This window comes from Rattus norvegicus, chromosome 12 (assembly GCF_036323735.1).
Source record: "Rattus norvegicus strain BN/NHsdMcwi chromosome 12, GRCr8, whole genome shotgun sequence".
In the NCBI taxonomy this organism is placed as follows: Eukaryota; Metazoa; Chordata; class Mammalia; order Rodentia; family Muridae; genus Rattus; species Rattus norvegicus.
This window is the reverse complement of record NC_086030.1, coordinates 8046154-8064200: the sequence shown is the minus strand read 5'-3', so window position 1 is coordinate 8064200 and position 18047 is coordinate 8046154. Positions and strand designations below refer to the sequence as shown.

Below are 18047 nucleotides of genomic sequence, written 5' to 3'. Positions count from 1 at the left end.
GCCTATGTCTTCTGCTGAAATCCTACATAGAACATGGAAGAGTGAAGCTTATGCTTTTTGCTTGCTAGCCCTCTCCTCTTTAGCAAGTCAATTTATTTGCAGTCGAATTGTAGCCTACTTCTCCTGGGTTCCATCATATTCTAAAGACCAGCTGAGATGTCCAGCATTGTTAACTGAACCACAATAGGATAATTGGATTTTCTCTTGATAGCCAGTCATTGTTGGATAGCTGGAACACATCCTACAAGTCACTCTAGAGAGCCCAGATTAATATAATCACTGATGCCCTTTCTTTCCAGCAGCCTGCATCTGATACTGTGAAATTTGGCCAGCAAAGATGCCTACAGCTCAATTGTAATCGCATCTGATGTGGTATGGGCTACTAGGTTACTACACTCCACTTCTGGAATGTAACTAAAAGGAGTGGCAGGACCCTATATTTTTTATTTTTGGTTGGAGACTCTTGGTGGTCTCCTTGATCAAGAAGTCATATGAAGGTGTCTTATACCTGTTACTAGAATTTTTGTTTAGTAACTCTTGGCTTCTATAAACATTCAAATTATCTATCCATATAGTGTTTCTATCCTCATATCTTTAAAAGAATATTATTTCAAGTTAAATTACATATAGTAGGTTTTCAATGGTATTTTATACATTCGTTGTTATGATTAGCTATCTCTCTTGTTCTCCCTTTTTTAAAAAGAATTGTTTTATTTATTTACATTCCAAAAGTTGTCCCCTTTTCCAGTCCCCAATCCAAGAGTTCTTCACCCCATCTACCATCCCTTTACCTCTGATAGGTTGCTCACTCCCATCCCCCTTCCCCGGGTCCATCACGTCTGTAGAGGATTAGGCACATCCTGTCCCACTGAGGCCAGATAAATCCTCTCTTACATGTGTGCCTGCAGCCATGTGTCAGACAATGTATGCTCTTTGGTTGACGGCTTAGTCTCTGGGAGATCTGAAGGGTTTGGGTTAGTTGACACTGTTGGTCTTCCTATGGGGTTGCCAATCCTTTGAACTCCTTTAGTCCTTCCCTTAACTTTTCTAAAGAGTTCTCTGAACTTAGTTAAATGGTTGGTTGTAAGTGTTTGCATCTATCTCAGTCAGCTACTGGAAGAGTCTCTCAGATGATAGCCATTCTAGGCTCCTGACTGCAAGCACAACACAGCATTAGTAATAGTGTCAGGTTTGGTGCCTGCCCATGGGATAGTTCCTACTCTGGCAGTCATTGGATTGCCTTTCCTTCAATTTGTGCTCTATTTTTTTCTAGTATTTCCTTTAGACAGGAACAATTCTGGGTCAAATATTTTGCAGGTAGGTTGTTCACCCCATGCCTCCACCGAGGACCCTGTATATCTAGTGGATGTGGTCTCTTCAGGTTCCATTTCTCTACCGTTGGACATTTTGGTTAAGGTCATCTCCACTGAGGCATGGGAACAAATCACATCCCAGGTCTTTGAGATTTCCTAGAGGTACCTTCAATACCCCCACCCCACCCTTTCATCCATATATTTCCCTTCATTCTCTTGATTTGGGAGAGGGAAAGGGGAGGGAGAAGAGAGTAGGATGAGGTATTGTGAGAGACAGGAGAGAAGCCCAGAAGGCCAGGAGCATGAATGGAAATCTGTTATCTTTACTTCCTTCCTTCTTTCTGCTTTTCTACTTCCAAAATCCCCTCTACTATTTCCCCCTTTCTCCTGTGTCCCCATATCCTCTATTTCTTAATATCCACCAATAACTCCTTCCTATTCTTAATTTTTTACTTCTACAGGCATTGCAAACTAAGCACACATAACTAAAGAATTGAAGCCATGTAGATCTTGTCTGTCTGGGTCTGGGTTACTTACAGAATGATTTTTTTGCCAAGTTTCACCCATTTACCTGAAAATGTGGTGATTTTATTTTTGTTTACATGTAAATAACCTTCCCTTGTTTGTAGGCACCACATTTTCATTCATTAGGCCATGGACATTTAGACTGATTTCTTTTACTGGCTTCTGTGCGTAGGTCACCAAAAGTATGAATGCATAAGCATTTCTGGGCTAAGATATAGATATAGAGTCCTTTGGGTGTATGACCAGAAATGGTGTAGTTTATGTGTGTGGACACATTCATATGTTCCAGTTCAGCTTTTAGGGAAACCTCCAGACTGATTCCAGAGTTGCTGCACTAGTTTCTACTTCTACCAATACTATATAAGGGTTTGCCATTCTCCACATCTGTAACATTTGTTGTCATTGGTGGCTTGATGATGACCATTCTGAGGTTAGACGAACTCTTAATGTAGTTTCAGTCTGTATTTCCTTGATGGGTAACAATGTTTAAAACTTTTAAAAGTGTTTACGAGCCATGTTATTTATTATTTTGAGAGCTTTCTCATTAGTTCTATAGCCAAATTTAAAACTGTATTATTCTTTACCTTCATGTATAATTTCCTGAGTTCTATATATATTTCCCCCCAATTCTTAATTAGATATAAGCTTGGAAAGTATTTTCCCTTTCTGGGGACTGGCATTTTACTAACAGTTTCTTTGGCTGTACAGTATATTTTACTCTCATGAGATCCCACTTTCCTTGTATTATTGTTTCTTGTCCTCCAGAGTTATCTCTGAATGCTTTTATGTATCCACAATTTGAACCATATTGTTGGTTTTTTCCTCTAGCAGTTACACGGTATCAAAACTTATACTGAGTTCCATAGTCAATTTGAAGTGTAATTTTATTCACACTGAGAAATAAGGGTCTATTTTCATTCCCTACATATTTTTTTTCCAGAGCTGGGGACTGAACCCAGAGCCTGGCGCTTGCTAGGCAAGCGCTCTACCACTGAGCTAAATCCCCAACCCCCATTCCCTACATATTAAAATCCAGTTTGCACAGCAACGTTTAATGAAAATACTGTCATTTCTTCAATGCATGCATTTGGCATGATTATTTAAAATCTGAGTTCACTGTAAATGTGTGAATTCATGTCTGAGCCCTGTATTATCGTATCATATCGTATCGTATCGTATCGTATCCTATCCTATCCTATCCTATTCTATCCTATCCACGTATTCTATTCTTTCTATTTTAATTCATTCTATTTTATTGTACAGATTATATATGTTTCTGATTTTGTACTATGCTATTTGTATTATTATGACTCGGTTGTATGACTTTAAAGTAGGTATAATGAAACCTCCAGTTGTATTCATTTTGTTTAGAATTGCGTTATTAATCCTTGCTCTTTTGTGCTTTCACATTTTAAGATTTTTATAAGCCTGTGAAGAAGTGATGTTTTAAAAATTATTTTCTACCCGCGGATCCCGGCCCGCAGCAGCTCTCTGCTCCCAGACCCTGTGAAAGAGAGACCCAACCGCCTGGTCAGGTGGGCACTCCTGAGGCTGCAGAGCGGAAGAGACCACCAACACTGCTCACCCCTGCCCACATCCCTGGCCCAAGAGGAAACTGTATAAGGCCTCTCGGCTCCCGTGGGGGAGCGGCAGGACCCCTGCCTGAGACACCGCCAGAACCTGAAGGAAACAGACCAGATAAACAGTTCTCTGCACCCAAATCCCGTGGGAGGGAGAGCTAAACCTTCAGAGAGGCAGACAAGCCTGGGAAACCAGAAGAGACTGCTCTCTGCACACATATCTCGGACGCCAGAGGAAAAAGCCAAAGACAATCTGGAACCCTGGTGCACTGAAGCTCCCGGAAGGGGCAGCACAGGTCTTCCTGGTTGCTGCCGCTGCAGAGAGCCCGTGGGCAGCACCCCACGAGCGAACTTGAGCCTCGGGAACACAGGTAAGACCAAATTTTCTGCTGCAAGAAAGCTGCCTGGTGAACTCAAGACACAGGCCCACAGGAACAGCTGAAGACCTGTAGAGAGGAAAAACTACATGCCCGAAAGCAGAACACTCTGTCCCCATAACTGACTGAAAGAGAGGAAAACAGGTCTACAGCACTCCTGACACACAGGCTTATAGGACAGTCTAGCCACTGTCAGAAAGAGCAGAACAAAGTAACACTAGAGATAATCTGATGGCGAGAGGCAAGCGCAGGAACCCAAGCAACAGAAACCAAGACTACATGGCACCATCGGAGCCCAATTCTCCCATCAAAACAAACATGGAATATCCAAACACACCAGAAAAGCAAGATCTAGTTTCAAAATCATTTTTGATCATGATGCTGGAGGACTTCAAGAAAGACGTGAAGAACTCCCTTAGAGAACAAGTAGAAGCCTACAGAGAGGAATCGCAAAAATGCCTGAAAGAATTCCAGGAAAACATAAATAAACAAGTAGAAGCCCATAGAGAGGAGACACAAAAATCCCTGAAAGAATTCCAGGAAAACATAAATAAAGAAGTAGAAGCCCATAGAGAGGAGACACAAAAATCCCTGAAAGAATTCGAGGAAAACACAATCAAACAGGTGAAGGAATTAAAAATGGAAATAGAAGCAATCAAGAAAGAACACATAGAAACAACCCTGGATATAGAAAACCAAAAGAAGAGACAAGGAGCTGTAGATACAAGCTTCACCAACAGAATACAAGAGATGGAAGAGAGAATCTCAGGAGCAGAAGATTCCATAGAAATCATTGACTCAAATGTCAAAGATAATGTAAAGCGGAAAAAGCTACTGGTCCAAAACATACAGGAAATCCAGGACCCAATGAGAAGATCAAACCTAAGGATAATATGTATAGAAGAGAGTGAAGATTCCAGCTCAAAGGACCAGTAAATATCTTCAACAAAATCATAGAAGAAAACTTCCCTAACCTAAAAAAAGAGATACCCATAGACATACAAGAAGCCTACAGAACTCCAAATAGATTGCACCAGAAAAGAAACACCTCCCATCACATAATAGTCAAAACAGCAAACGCACAAAATAAAGAAAGAATATTAAAAGCAGTAAGGGAAAAAGGTCAAGTAACATATAAAGGTAGACCTATCAGAATCACACCAGACTTCTCACCAGAAACTATGAAGGCCAGAAGATCCTGGACTGATGTCATACAGACCCTAAGAGAACACAAATGCCAGCCCAGGTTACTGTATCCTGCAAAACTCTCAATTAACATAGATGGAGAAACCAAAATATTCCATGACAAAACCAAATTTACACAATATCTTTATACAAATCCAGCACTACAAAGGATAATAAATGGTAAAGCCCAACATAAGGAGGCAAGCTATACCCTAGAAGAAGCAAGATACTAATCGTATTGGCAACAAAACAAAGAGAATGAAAGCACACAAACATAACCTCACATCCAAACATGAATATAACAGGAAGCAATAATCACTATTCCTTAATACTCTCAACATCAATGGCCTCAACTCCCCAACAAAAAGATATAGATTAACAAACTGGATACGCAACGAGGACCCTGCATTCTGCTGCCTACAGGAAACACACCTCAGAGACAAAGACAGACACTACCTCAGAGTGAAAGGCTGGAAAACAACTTTCCAAGCAAATGGTCAGAAGAAGCAAGCTGGAGTAGCCATTCTAATATCAAATAAAATCAATTTCCAACTAAAAGTCATCAAAAAAGATAAGGAAGGACACTTCATATTCATCAAAGGAAAAATCCACCAAGATGAACTCTCAATCCTAAATATATATGCCCCAAATACAAGGGCACCTACATACGTAAAAGAAACCTTACTAAAGCTCAAAACACACATTGCACCTCACACAATAATAGTGGGAGATTTCAACACCCCACTCTCATCAATGGACAGATCATGGAAACAGAAATTAAACAGAGACGAAGACAGACTAAGAGAAGTCATGAGCCAAATGGACTTAACGGATATTTATAGAACATTCTATCCTAAAGCAAAAGGATATACATTCTTCTCAGCTCCTCATGGTACTTTCTCCAAAATTGACCATATAATTGGTCAAAAAATGGGCCTCAACAGGTACAGAAAGATAGAAATAATCCCATGCATGCTATCAGACCACCACGGCCTAAAACTGGTCTTCAATAACAATAAGGGAAGAATGCCCACATATACGTGGAAATTGAACAATGCTCTACTCAATGATAACCTGGTCAAGGAAGAAATAAAGAAAGAAATTAAAAACTTTTTAGAATTTAATGAAAATGAAGGTACAACATACCCAAACTTATGGGACACAATGAAAGCTGTGCTAAGAGGAAAACTCATAGCGCTGAGTGCCTGCAGAAAGAAACAGGAAAGAGCATATGTCAGCAGCTTGACAGCACACCTAAAAGCTCTAGAACAAAAAGAAGCACATACACCCAGGAGGAGTAGAAGGCAGGAAATAATCAAACTCAGAGCTGAAATCAACCAAGTAGAAACAAAAAGGACCATAGAAAGAATCAACAGAACCAAAAGTTGGTTCTTTGAGAAAATCAACAAGATAGATAAACCCTTAGCCAGACTAACGAGAGGACACAGAGAGTGCGTCCAAATTAACAAAATCAGAAATGAAAAGGGAGACATAACTACAGATTCAGAAGAAATTCAAAAAATCATCAGATCTTACTATAAAAACCTATATTCAACAAAACTTGAAAATCTTCAGGAAATGGACAATTTCCTAGACAGATACCAGGTATCGAAGTTAAATCAGGAACAGATAAACCAGTTAAACAACCCCATAACTCCTAAGGAAATAGAAGCAGTCATTAAAGGTCTCCCAACCAAAAAGAGCCCAGGTCCAGACAGGTTTAGTGCAGAATTCTATCAAACCTTCATAGAAGACCTCATACCAATATTATCCAAACTATTCCACAAAATTGAAACAGATGGAGCACTACCGAATTACTTCTACGAAGCCACAATTACTCTTATACCTAAACCACACAAAGACACAACAAAGAAAGAGAACTTCAGACCAATTTCCCTTATGAATATCGACGTAAAAATACTCAATAAAATTCTGGCAAACCGAATTCAAGAGCACATCAAAACAATCATCCACCATGATCAAGTAGGCTTCATTCCAGGCATGCAGGGATGGTTTAATATACGGAAAACCATCAACGTGATCCATTATATAAACAAACTGAAAGAACAGAACCACATGATCATTTCATTAGATGCTGAGAAAGCATTTGACAAAATTCAACACCTCTTCATGATAAAAGTCCTAGAAAGAACAGGAATTCAAGGCCCATACCTAAACATAGTAAAAGCCATATACAGCAAACCAGTTGCTAACATTAAACTAAATGGAGAGAAACTTGAAGCAATCCCACTAAAATCAGAGACTAGACAAGGCTGCCCACTCTCTCCCTACTTATTCAATATAGTTCTTGAAGTTCTAGCCAGAGCAATCAGAGAACAAAAGGAGATCAAGGGGATACAGATCGGAAAAGAAGAGGTCAAAATATCACTATTTGCAGATGACATGATAGTATATTTAAGTGATCCCAAAAGTTCCACCAGAGAACTACTAAAGCTGATAAACAACTTCAGCAAAGTGGCTGGGTATAAAATTAACTCAAATAAATCAGTTGCCTTCGTCTATACAAAAGAGAAACAAGCCGAGAAAGAAATTAGGGAAACGACACCCTTCATAATAGACCCAAATAATATAAAGTACCTCGGTGTGACTTTAACCAAGCAAGTAAAAGATCTGTACAATAAGAACTTCAAGACACTGAGGAAAGAAATTGAAGAAGACCTCAGAAGATGGAAAGATCTCCCATGCTCATGGATTGGCAGGATTAATATAGTAAAAATGGCCATTTTACCAAAAGCAATCTACAGATTCAATGCAATCCCCATCAAAATACCAATCCAATTCTTCAAACAGTTAGACAGAACAATTTGCAAATTCATCTGGAATAACAAAAAACCCAGGATAGGTAAAGCTATCCTCAACAATAAAAGGACTTCAGGGGGAATCACTATCCCTGAACTCAAGCAGTATTACAGAGCAATAGTGATAAAAACTGCATGGTATTGGTACAGAGACAGACAGATAGACCAATGGAATAGAATTGAAGACCCAGAAATGAACCCACACACTTTTGGTCACTTGATTTTTGACAAAGGAGCCAAAACCATCCAATGGAAAAAAAATAGCATTTTCAGCAAATGGTGCTGGTTCAACTGGAGGGCAACATGTAGAAGAATGGAGATCGATCCATCCTTATCACCCTGTACAAAGCTTAAGTCCAAGTGGATCAAGGACCTCCACATCAAACCAGACACACTCAAACTAATAGAAGAAAAACTAGGGAAGCATCTGGAACACATGGGCACTGGAAAAAATTTCCTGAACAAAACACCAATGGCTTATGCTCTAAGATCAAGAATCGACAAATGGGATCTCATAAAACTGCAAAGCTTCTGTAAGGCAAAGGACACTGTGGTTAGGACAAAACGGCAACCAACAGATTGGGAAAAGATCTTTACCAATCCTACAACAGATAGAGGCCTTATATCCAAAATATACAAAGAACTCAAGAAGTTAGACCGCAGGGAAACAAATAACCCTATTAAAAAAGTGGGTTCAGAGCTAAACAAAGAATTCACAGCTGAGGAATGCCGAATGGCTGAGAAACACCTAAAGAAATGTTCAACATCTTTAGTCAAGGGAAATGCAAATCAAAACAACCCTGAGATTTCACCTCACACCAGTGAGAATGGCTAAGATCAAAAACTCAGGTGACAGCAGATGCTGGCGAGGATGTGGAGAAAGAGGAACACTCCTCCATTGTTGGTGGGATTGCAGACTGGTAAAACCATTCTGGAAATCAGTCTGGAGGTTCCTCAGAAAATTGGACATTGAACTGCCTGAGGATCCAGCTATACCTCTCTTGGGCATATAGCCAAAAGATTCCTCAACATATAAAAGAGACACGTGCTCCACTATGTTCATCGCAGCCTTATTTATAATAGCCAGAAACTGGAAAGAACCCAGATGCCCTCCAACAGAGGAATGGATACAGAAAATGTGGTACATCTACACAATGGAATATTACTCAGCTATGAAAAACAACGAGTTTATGAAATTCGTAGGCAAATCGTTGGAACTGGAAAATATCATCCTGAGTGAGGTGACCCAATCACAGAAAGACATACATGGTATGCACTCATTGATAAGTGGTTATTAGCCCAAATGCTTGAATTACCCTAGATCCCTAGAACAAACGAAACTCAAGACGGATGATCAAAATGTGAATGCTTCACTCCTTCTTTAAATGAGGAAAAAGAATACCCTTGGCAGGGAAGGGAGAGGCAAAGATTAAAAGAGAGACTGAAGGAACACCCATTCAGAGCCTGCCCCACATGTGGCCCATACATATACAGCCACCCAATTAGACAAGATGGATGAAGCAAAGCAGTGCAGACCGACAGGAGCCGGATGTAGATCGCTCCTGAGAGACACAGCCAGAATACAGGAAATACAGAGGCGAATGCCAGCAGCAAACCACTGAACTGAGAATAGGTCCCCCGTTGAAGGAATCAGAGAAAGAACTGGAAGAGCTTGAAGGGGCTCGAGACCCCAAATGTACAACAGTGTCAAGCAACCAGAGCTTCCAGGGACTAAGCCACTACCTAAAGACTATACATGGACTGACCCTGGACTCTGACCCCATAGGTAGCAATGAATATCCTAGTAAGAGCACCAATGGAAGGGGAAGCCCTGGGTCCTGCTAAGACTGAACCCCCAGTGAACTAGACTATGGGGGGAGGGCGGCAATGGGGGGAGGGTTGGGAGGGGAACACCCATAAGGAAGGGGAGGGGGGAGGGGGATGTTTGCCCGGAAACCGGGAAAGGGAATAACACTTGAAATGTATATAAGAAATACTCAAGTTGGGCTGGGGATTTAGCTCAGTGGTAGAGCGCTTGCCTAGGAAGCGCTAGGCCCTGGGTTCGGTCCCCAGCTCCGGAAAAAAGAACCAAAAAAAAAAAAAAAAGAAATACTCAAGTTAATAAAAAAAATTATTTTCTAGAGAATTTCATATATGAGTAAACCAAACATAACTAAACAAAACTATACCAAATCAAACCAAACCAAATCAAACCAAACCAAACCAAACTGTACTCACATCATTTCTGCTTTTCACCCCTCTTCCCATGGCCCACATGTTTCTTTGAAATTCATGACTCACCTCCCACCCCAACATATCATACTGAGTCTCTTCACTGTAGTTTGTCTGTATATACATCTGTTTTTTGCTGACTACTTGGGTTTGGATAACCTATCCGGAGTACATCTCTGGAGAAAAATTACTTTATCTTTCTCACAAGGCTTTGACTCTCTAATCCTCTTCAGTTTGGTATAGGACCCTCTAAATATTGGCTCTTCATTGTGCATGCTGAGATTTCATGATGGTGTAATATTGATTCAAGTTACATCTAAATGTCAATTGCTCTCTCAACTATGACCAATGTACAACATCAATTTATTTAACCCATGATTTTGGGAGGTTTCTCTATTTTCTATTATCTTCTTCAACTCAATTACTTTCTTCACTGTCTTAAAGTTTTCATGGTAGAATTCTTTCTTGGTTGGGTTGCCCTGCCCAGATTTACTCTTAGATATTTAATTTCTTTATGGCTATTGTCAATGGGGTTATTTTGTCATTTTTTGTGGATATGTTCATCACTGGTATAAAGGAATACTGTGTTAATTTTTCATTACTTAACCTCAGTTGGGAATTTTTGATTTTCCCTCCACTTAGTACAATTCTGATTAAAGATTTTTCAAATATCTGTATCATAGTCATGACTTTTATTATGTGGTTATATTGGATTTTTTTCAAGGGCCTTTTCTTCATCTATTGATATGATCATACGATTTCTATGTTTGGGTCCACTTATGTCATCAATTTCACTTATTTACATTTGTAGATTCATCCCTGAATATCTGGAATGAAGCCAAGTTGGTCATGGTGACTGATATTTTTGATGTGATAATGAATTAAGTTTACAGATGTTTTGTTGAGAATTTAATTTCCTTCATATTTTTATTCTTTAAATGATTTGATTTTTTTGAAATTATAACACCATTATAGAATTTCTCTTTTTCATTTTATTAACTTGTACACATAAGTTTGTTAGGAAGACTTGACTCCGATTTCTTTTTGTTGTGTCTTTATCTGGTTTGAGTTTCAGGTTACTACACAGTCTTAATCAATTTGGTTTCATAGAAAGAATTTTGAAATAGTCACTTCTTTACTATTTTATAGAGTAATTTGAGAAGCACTGATAGTAGTTCTTTAACATTCTGATAAAATGCTGTAGATTTTGTTCCTGGAATTTCTTAGTTACAAAATCTCACATTTTATTCTCATTGCTGATTAATCAGTCTGTTTAAATACTATCTTATTGATGTTACGGTGTACTTTTTGGAATACCTGAGTGGATTCTATATTCTTATTCTGTCTCCTAGTGTTTATCTTTTTTATTAAAGAATTAATGCTAAGAATTATTGTTAGAGTTAGTATAGAATTGGTCGTTTTTGGAAGAGACATTTACCTTTTTTGTTTCATATTTTTCTTTCTGTACTGGGATTTACATCAGGACTTAATTTGTTGATTTGGAAAAATATTTCCTGTTTTGAAAATTTAAGTCACATTTCTCTTCCACTAAATGCATTTACAATTTAGAAGAGGATAAGTCCTATTAGGATCGAAGAGAAATTTTCCTCTGTTTGACCAGTATTCGGGATGCTTTATTCCTATTTTTTCCCCTTGAGAGTCAGATTCTGCGCAGTAATAGTCAATGTCCATGGTTCATCACACTTCTGGAATGTCCTTGCTTCTGTTGAAATCAGGTTAATAGACTTTCCCTGAGCACCCTAGCCTGGGGCACCTGCACTTCCATGCTCGACTTCTTCTGATGTCTTTACTGTGAGTTGTAGAATTATATATACCTAGGTACCTATACTGGCTGGTTTTGTGTGTCAACTTGACACAAGATGGAATTGTCATAGAGAAAGGAGCTTCAGTTGAGAAAATGCCTTCATGAGATCCAGCTGTGAGGCATTTTCTCAACAATTGATCAAGGGGGGAGGGCCTAACCCATTCTGGGTGATGTTGACCCTGGGTAGGTGATCCTGTGTCTATAAGAGAACAAGCTGAGCAAGGGAGGTGAAGCAAGCCAGTAAGTAACATCCCTCCATGGCCTCTGCATCAGTAATTGCTTTTTGACCTTCTTGAGTTCCATTTCCCTCTTCCTTTGGTGATGAACAGCAATGTTGAAGCATAAGTTTCAGAAACCTTTTTCTCCCCAACATGCCGCTTGGTCATGATGTTTTTGTGCAGGAATAGAAACCCTGAGTAAGGCAATACCCTATCGTCAATCACCTTTATTGCCCAGTAGTCCTCCACAGGCTTTGATGCCTGTTGTGGTAGTGGTAAACTTCTGTCTAAGTGTTTTATCTTTAATCAGCTCAGTCCCTTCCCTCTCTTCTGAATCCTCTTCTCCATAGCTAGGATTTCACTTATTTTATTAAATTATACATATAATATAATACTATATTTTTCCTATGATATATACCTATATCACTCTCAGTTGTTTTTATCCTCCAGCAGGTCTCTGTAACTTCTCTCTCCATGTTGTTTGTTTCATTGTGTCTAGGCACTCTACCTTCTTCAATCATCTCTGGATTAGCAGTTTACTTCCACAGTCTCCCACTGCTTTCTATTGGGCTCACAAGAGAAGTTACTTTCTGTACCTTTCATATATGAATCATTGACCTGGCAATACAAAACACTGATGTGGATTTAGAACATGGTCTTATCTCCGTGGACACTTTGTTCTTTTTATCAACCTCTGTATATGTTTTGACTTACTTACCCCTTTATCAGTTACAAGTCATTTGTTTCATACCCTTAGAGATCCACAATAAATAATGTGACCTCATAAACATACTTTTAGAAAATTCCATTCTTGATGTTTTGAGCAAGCCAATTAGAGACACATTACCTGCCAGGCTGAAAATGTCAGGTCTTCTGCCTTTCTTACTTGTCTTACTTCTACTTTATGAAGAAGCATCTTGTGAAGGCTGTGGGCCACGGCATACACTGCATTGTATATATTATAGGCAAACTCAGTCATGACCATGTCAAAATTGCTCCCTGGTTTTTCATTCAAGGAAGCATTAAGCAGACAGTTCTCCAGTGTATTGCAGTCATCATCAGCAAATGAGCAGTTAAAAAAGTAGAACCAAAACGTTGTAAGGTAAAAATCTTCTGGATATTTGGAAGGATGAAGTGTTTGGATAAAATTTCTGTAACCAGATATTTCTTTTTGGTGATGTGCAAAGATGAGGCTTCCATGTAATGAATTTAAAATAAAATGCTGTGATTGGATGATACTATCCCAGTCTGAGTTCATGATCCAGACTTTCCTTGTAACAAAAATTTGTCTTGAATAAAGCAAAAAGCCTCTCAGAAAATCACTGTCACCATAGGTGATGATCACATTTGCTGTTGATTTCACAAGATGTGTAGGATGCAGTAGGTAGCTTGGTAAACGAGATACTTCACTAACTCTGATCAATTCCACAAAATCTAAACATATTTTGTTTCTGTCCATTTCTTCCCTAACTTCTGAGATTATCTGAAAACCATTTTTTCCTTCAGATACAATCAGTCCTACCCAGTTCCAGTGGAAATAATTCAACAAGGAGACAATGCCATGGGTGAGAGACATGTCCTTGTAGGCTATTTGATAAATATCACGAAACTGCTCTTGATTATTCAGGTTATGGTCAAAAGACCCAATAGTCAGCTAAAAGGAAAACAAGATAAAGAGAATAAAAGAATTAAGAGCAGGAAGCATAAAGCACATGTCCAATCATGACAGACTTTTAGAATCATGTAAAATAATGAGAATTGTGCACCATGATTATAGATGTGTGTACATGAGGCCAAAGGTCGATATTGGATTTCTTTGTCCTTATTCACTATTTTAAATTTTTTTCATTTTTCTTTTAGTCTATTTTCTTTCTTTTTGTGTGTGTGTGTTTCTTTTTTTTGCAAACGATTCTAAATAAACCTATAGCTCACTGTTTTGGTTACCCTGGCTCAACTGTGACCTGCTTAAACAGAACTTACGTTACAGAATTTACTGTCTTCAATTCATTTTATATGAGTGTTAGATATCCAAATGTAGGTTCTCATGTTTGTGAATCAATGACATTAGGCACAAAGCTGCTTTACTAGACCATGTTTTGTGCAGAAATAGAAAGCCTGACATCATACTTTTACACTCAGTTTTCCCTGCAATCACTGTCTACTCCAATCTATTCCTTTTCTTTGTCCTGAATACATCACAAAATACTTATGCTATGGGATGATAAACTTTGTCAGATGCATAAGCACATGTTTCATTTATTCTCTTTTAGTACCTTGGACAGGGACTGAATTAAAAGTGGTTTGAGGACCCAGCTATACTGCTTTTGGGCATATACCCAAAAGATGCCCCAACATATAACAAAAAACACGTGCTCCACTATGTTCATAGCAGCCTTATTTATAATAGCCAGAAGCGGGAAAGAACCCACCTGCCCTTCAACAGAGGAATGGATACAGAAAATGTGGTACATCTATACAATGGAATATTACTCAGCTATCAAAAACAATGATTTCATGAAATTCATAGGCATGGATGGAACTGGAAAATACCATCCTGAGTGAGGTAACCCAATCACAGAAAAACACACATGGTATGCACTCATTGATAAGTGGCTATTAGCCCAAATGCTTGAATTACCCTAGATGCACAGAACCCATGAAACTCAAGAGGGATGACCAAAATGCAAATGCTTCACTCCTTCTTTAAAAGGGAAACAAAAATACCCTTGGGAGGGAGTAGAGAGGCAAAGTTTAGAACAGAGGCAGAAGGAACACCCATTTAGAGACTGACCCACATGTGGCCCATACATATACAACCACCAAACTAGATAAGATGGATGAAGCAAAGAAGTGCAGGCCGATAAGAATCGGATGTTGATCTCTTCTGAGAGACACACCCTGAATACAGCAAATACATAGGCGAATGCCAGCCGCAAACCACTTAACTGAGAATGGGAACCACGTTGAAGGAATCAGGGAAAGGACTTGAAGAGCTTGAAGGGACTCGAGATCCCATATGAACAACAATGCCAACCAACCAGAGATTACAGGGACTAAGCCACTACCCAAAGACTATACATGGACTGACCCTGGGCTCCAACCTCATAGGTAGCAATGAATAGCCTAGTAAGAGCACCAGTGGAAGGGGAAGTCCTTGGTCATGCCAAGACTGAACACCTAATGAACGTGATTGTTGGGGGAAGGGTGGTAATGGGGGGAGAATGGGGAGGGGAAGCATATATAGAAAGGAAGGGGAAGGGGTTAGGGGGATGTTGGCTCAGAAACCGGGAAGGGGAATAACAATCGAAATGTAAATAAGAAATACCCAAGTTAATAAAGATAAAAAAATGAAAGAAAGAAGAAAAAAATTAAGTGGTTTTATCTTTCTTCACTTTACACTATCTCACCTGTGGATACTTGTAGAGTTCTAGCAGTGTCCTTATATTGGTAGATATTATCCATGATATGCCTGTGAGGGCTGCAATAGACTTCATCTCTCTCCTACACGTGTAATTAGGCATAAAGTTCTTTGGCCCAGAAAGCCATGCAATGCATCTATCCAATGTAAACCAGTCATTGAACAGGACATTATATATATCCATATCCCAGAGATGAATTGGGTAAAATATGGGGGTTTCTGTTGATCTCTTCAATGGCATAAACCATTGCCAGAACAATCTGGTAGTTCTTTAAATTAAGCCTGCACAGAAGATATAAGAATATTTAGGGCTGCTCTGGTGTGAATGTCAAATAGTTTCATATGTTAATATTCTGCCCTCTGTTGATGACATTATTAATGAAGTGTATAGAACTTTCAAGAAGGTGAACTTTCCTGGAATTGAGTCATTAGGGACAGGCATTTGGGCTTTATATTGTCACTTTACTTACTGTCTAATCTCTTGTTTCCAGAGTGAAAATATAATGTAGCCAGCCAAATTCTAGCTCCTACCATTCTTATTTTCCTGCCTGCTATCAAGTCTTACCTAACATGATGACCAAAATCTCTCTGGAAGTGTAAGCCAAAATAAGATTCTTTTCCTTACCATGCTTTTGTTATGGTATGTTATCACAGTAATAAAAATATTAGTCAGAGGAAATATTCAATCCAGGACTATTATTTTGTATGCAACATAATTATTCTCATCGATTTAATACTTATATCTTTATATTATTAGCATTTTCAAACTTATAACCATTTTTCCCCCAAAATTCCTTGTTTCATTTTTTTATTAACTTGAGTATTTATTCTTTACATTTCAAGTGTTATTCCTTTTCCCGGTTTATGGGCCAACATCCCCCCTAACCCCTCCCCCTCCACTTCTTTATGGGTGTTCCCCTCCCTATCTTCCCCCATTGCCCCCTCCCCCCAACAATCACGTTCACTGGGGGTTCAGGCTTAGCAGGACCCAGGGCTTCCCCTTACACTGGTGATCTTACTGGGATAATCAATGCTAACTATGAGGTCATACTCCAGGGTCAGTCCATGTATAGTCTTTAGGAAGTGGCTTAGTCCCTGGAAGCTCTGTTTGCTTGGCATTATTGTTCATATGGGGTCTCGAGCCCCTTCAAGCTTTCCAGTTCTTTCTCTGATATCTTCAACTGGGGTCCTGGTCTCAGTTCAGTGGTTTGCTGCTGGCATTCGCCTCTGTATTTGTTGTATTCTGGCTGTGTCTCTCAGGAGCGATCTACATCTGGCTCCTGTCGGCCTGTACTTCTTTGCTTCATCCATCTTGACTAATTGGGTGGCTATATATGTATGGGCCACATGTGGGGCAGGCACTGAATGGGTGTTCCTTCTCTCTCTGTTTTAATCTTTGCCTCTATATTCCCTGCCAAGGGCATTCTTGTTCCCCTTTTAAAGAAGGAGTGAAGCATTCACATTTTGATCATCCGTCTTCAGTTTCATGTACTCTAGGCATCTAGGGTAATTCAAGCATTTGGGCTAATAGCCACATATCAATGAGTGCATACCATGTGTGTTTTTCTGTGATTGGGTTACCACACTCAGGATGATATTTTCCAGTTCCAACCATTTGCCTACGAATTTCATAATGTCATTGTTTTGATAGCTGAGTAATATTCCATTGTGTAGATGTACCACATTTTCTGTATCCATTGCTCTGTTGAAGGGCATCTGGGTTCTTTCCAGCTTCTGGCTATTATAAATAAGGCTGCTATGAACATAGTGGAGCACGTGTCCTTTTTATATGTTGGGGCATCTTTTGGGTATATGCCCAAGAGTGGTAAAGCTGGATCCTCAGGCAGTTCAAAGTCCAATTTTCTGAGGAACCTCCAGACGGATTTCCAGAATGGTTTTACCAGTCTGTAATCCCACCAACAATGGAGGAGTGTTCCTCTTTCTCCACATCCTCGCCAGCATCTGCTGTCACCTGAGTTTTTGATCTTAGCCATTCTCACTGGTGTGAGGTGAAATTTCAGGGTTGTTTTGATTTGCATTTCCCTTATGACTAAAGATGTTGAACATTTCTTTAGGTGTTTCTCAGCCATTCGACATTCCTCAGCTGTGAATTCTTTGTTTAGATCTGAACCCCATCTTTTAATAGGGTTATTTGTCTCCCTGCGGTCCAACTTCTTGACTTCTTTGTATACTTTGGATATAAGGCCTCTATCTGTTGTAGGATTGGTAAAGATCTTTTCCCAATCTATTGGTTGCCATTTTTCCTAACCACAGTGTCCTTTGCCTTACAGAAGCTTTGCAGTTTTATGAGATCCCATTTGTCGATACTTGATCTTAGAGCATAAGCCATTGGTGTTTTGTTCATGGAATTTTTCCCAGTGCCCGTGAGTTCGAGATGCTGCCCTAGTTTTTCTTCTATTAATTTGAGTTTATCTGGTTTGATGTGGAGGTCCTTGATCCACTTGGACTTAAGCTTTGTACAGGGTGATAAGCATGGATTGATCTGCATTCTTCTACATGTTGACCTCCAGTTGAACCAGCACCATTTGCTGAAA

The 18047-nt window shown here is 39.3% G+C and overlaps 1 pseudogene; it reads right to left on the bottom strand.

Annotated features, from left to right (window-relative positions):
• Positions 1-18047, bottom strand: part of Vmn2r116l-ps33 (vomeronasal 2, receptor 116 like, pseudogene 33) — a 101955-nt pseudogene that overhangs the window by 43895 nt on the left and 40013 nt on the right.